The 3,725-nt window shown below is 33.9% G+C and overlaps 1 long non-coding RNA gene across 2 annotated transcripts; it reads left to right on the forward strand.

Annotated features, from left to right (window-relative positions):
* Window positions 1-1,376: 1,376 nt before the first annotated feature.
* Window positions 1,377-3,295, forward strand: LOC145582093 (uncharacterized). Of its 2 annotated transcripts, XR_014099755.1 has the most exons (4): window positions 1,385-1,471; window positions 1,933-2,022; window positions 2,750-2,883; window positions 3,080-3,295. It is a non-coding gene; the product is annotated as an uncharacterized LOC145582093 (long non-coding RNA). The 2 variants fall into 2 exon arrangements; XR_014099756.1 differs by lacking the exon at window positions 1,933-2,022 and having other exon boundaries at window positions 1,377-1,476.
* Window positions 3,296-3,725: the final 430 nt, after the last annotated feature.

The raw sequence follows: 3,725 nt of genomic DNA on the forward strand, positions 1-3,725 counted from the left end.
TCCGTCATTTTTTTTAGGGGGTAAGTCAGATATTAATCCTCTAAATTAAACAAAACCATGTTGCTTAAACCCTATACTGAATTCCCAAAAATATACACTCTATTTTTGCTTTTTTGCCTTTAAAACCAATAAAGTCAAAGTCAATTTAAGTCAAGTCATTAAGTCAAATATGGTTTAATTTACAGTTCTTGGGCTAGAAAGGAAGGACGACTAATCAAGGACAACAATTTCGTCCAAGTCTTACTCTTTGATAAATCGATTCGACAAAAGAGAAAAGCTAAGAAGAAAATGCCAACTCTGGAAGAAGTCAATGAACTTAGGCAGAATCTTGCTAGTTTAACTGAGATGATGAAGACCATTGCTCTTCAAGTCAATGACCCTGCGAAACAACAACAGATGGAACGGATGGAAGAAAGCTTGAGCAAGCTCTGTAATGACTATAAGTTTTAGGGGTTTAGCTCACAAGGGGTCTCGGTGGACAAGGAACTTCTTTCGCAGAAGTTCAATGCCAACGATATTCCAAGATTCAAGCCAACTAACAATCCATACTTTCACTTAAGAGCTTTTGAAACAATAATGAATATTAAGGGGATTGATAAGAAAGTTTTTCATTCATTGTTTTCACTATCCTTAGAAATCGTTTGTCAACAATAGTTCTTTTCCCTTGATAAAGAAAAGATCTTTTCTTGGGATTCAATAACAAACGCTTTCATAGATAGATACAAATGCAACATTCAAGTTGAAACTGACCATAAAGAGCTTGAGATGTTGAAGCAAAAGGAGAATGAAGGATTCACCTCCTTCTTTAATAAGTGGAGGGAAACTTCTTCCAAGATGGTGAAAGGTTCCCAGTTAAAAAGAATCTGTAAGGATGTTCATCAAGAACCTCCAAGAAAAGTACTCTAAGCATCTCAAATACCAAAGCAATTTGAGTACTTTCAAGGCCGTCTATGACATAGGAATCAACCACTAGTGGAAAAAATCTCATTCGTAACAGACTATTCGTAACGGGCAAAGCTTTGCCCGTTACAATTAAGATATTCGTAACGGGCAAACTAGTGTCCGTTACGAATACTTATTTATTCGTAACGGGCAAAATAGTGTCCGTTACGAATACGTATGCTTCTTCCTCTTTAGATCTAAGTCGTTGAATGAACCGATGCTAGGTAAGATTATTCTCTTTGTAATCATCGAATATTAAGTTAGTTGATTCAACTTTATTTTTTGAAATTTATGTTGTTTTTAATTGATTTTAGTTTCTGGGTACTGTATTTTTAGTGATTTGGGATGAAATTCAATCAGATCTAATGGAGGAAAATAGATTTGATTAGAAAAATATAATAATTTGTAATATTTTTTAATAAAAATTGTTAACTGGGTTTTGTAGGTGTACCCTCTATTTGCATCGGTTGGTGTAGCCGTCGGAATTTGCGGGTTTCAGCTCATCTGGAATATTTGCGGCAACCCAGAAGTGAGGTATATCTTTCTCTCTAATTCAATTTCTTGATTTTCCTTTTAAATTCTAAATAGAATTATTAATATAAAGCGGGATTCATAATATTATTATTAGGTTTAATTTATCTAAATTGATTTCATTAGGTTGTTTTGATGTGTAATTAAAATCTTTGTATTATTGTGGTAGTTTTGAAGTACGTTTTAAATTCGAGTTAATAAGCAATTTGAGTTGTGTATTGTTGTAAGGTAAAATATGGTGGTTTATCTCGTACTTGTCGATCAATTGTGTGAAAATTAAGGGATTATACAGAAGCTCGGCCAAATTGTGTGAAATTGGATTTGTTTCAGGCATGTGTGAATGTTTCGACATGGAAATTTTCAGTTGATTAGGTTGCCCTGCTCTTGAACAGAGCAATGTTAATTTTCTGGTTGAATTTTTCATTCTGTAAGTGATTGTTTGTGTGAATTTTTCATTAGATCTGATTGAATTTCATCCCAAAGATAGAAGGGGCATGAGCTTCAAATTGTTGCCACAAACCTTAATCAGTATATCAAGATCTTCATCAGGTGGTGTAATGGTGCTTGTATTATTATTTTAATCTTCATTTTTATTTAGTTGGCTGCTGCAACTAAATTTGAATACACAAGCACTAAATTGTGCCCTTGATCAGTCCAGTACAATGTGTATTAATACCTTATGCTTGTATTTCATCTGAGTGAAAGTTATTGCTTTTATTGATATTGATATCAGTCTGTAGAGTTTTGTAGATTTACCCTCCTTTGTCTATTTTTCTGTGATCGAGAAGTGGTATTACTTCTGCTGCTAGAATATGTGCTCTTGTCGTCCAAATTTGAATGTTATTGTCCAATATGTCCTGTCTTTTTCTTTGCAATTTGGTTTTCTCTGAGATTGATGCATCCTGTGCAGCAATGTGTTTACTAATTAATAAACATTGCCTTGGCAGAACGGAAAAGGCAGAAAACTAGTAACTCAATTAACCGGAGTAATAAATTGAGGGATTTATACCATCAAGTTACAATTTGCTCCATAGATCTTTTACCAATTCAGAAGTGAATTTTTTGAGGCACATTCAGAATTGAATTTTCCCATCCCTAAGTAATGATAATCGAAGTATGAAAACAGATTAACATATGTTGAGCGATGATTCAGATGTATAAGTTTGCTGGAAGCCTCGTAGCAAAAGTATATGTGTCTTGTTTTGCTGTCTTTGTGAATTTAGTGATTTGTTTTCTTTTGTTGGAGTATAATCTGTTATGTTTGTATGGGCAACAGGTAGCAATCCTATTGATGTTACGGATTCATGTTGGGAGATGTATGTCATTGTTCACAAGACAGCTGACCTAGAGGGAGACCAGAGTAGATTGCTATAAACAGCTCTAGATATGAGCAAGATACAGTTTAACAAGGTACTTCGTCAATGCCCCATAATTTGCTGCATCATTGCTAATTACCCCAGATGTAATATCGTATTGTTTTTCCCACTTGAATTTAAAATTCATAGTTAAACAAAGTGATGAAAGTTTTTGCCATGTGATTGCTGGAAGGCATGCATTTCTTATACTGAAAAAGTACTCAAAATTTTGCATTTATCTTGTTGTGCAGGATGTTGGGAAAGCAATGCGGCAAAGCTACTCAAGAGTTTTGGAGAGCTTAGCATTTACATAATGGCTAGACTAGACGATTTATTATTTTAGGTAGTCTTATGTAAACTTGTTTAATTATTATTACAATGATTTGTTTTTGCTTTGTTTTAGTTTTAGTTATTAGGAAATAATTAAAGCAGCTTTTCTTGATTGTATATTATTCGGTAATTATTAAGTGTATACTGTACTTGTATTTATATATATATATATATATATATATATATATATATATATATATATATATGATTTGATAAAATAATTTTTCAAGCTAGCTGTCCAGCCATGTGCTGGATTTTTTTTTTAATTGGATCTCATAGTATTCGTAACGGGCAGAACCTGTCCGTTACGAATAACGGGGTTATTCGTAACGGGCTTTTCAGGTGCCCGTTAAGAATAACCCCGTTATTCGTAACGGGCACCTGAAAAGCCCGTTACGAATAATGAGTTATTCGTAACGGGCACCTGAAAGCCCGTTACGAATAATAGGTTATTCGTAACGGGCAACATAAATGTACTTTACGAATAATGGGTTATTCGTAACGGGCTTTTTAGGTGCCCGTTACGAATAACTCATTATTCGTAACGGACAGTGCCCGTTACGAATA

The sequence above is a fragment of the Chenopodium album genome, chromosome 15 (assembly GCF_948465745.1).
Source record: "Chenopodium album chromosome 15, dcCheAlbu1.1, whole genome shotgun sequence".
In the NCBI taxonomy this organism is placed as follows: Eukaryota; Viridiplantae; Streptophyta; class Magnoliopsida; order Caryophyllales; family Amaranthaceae; genus Chenopodium; species Chenopodium album.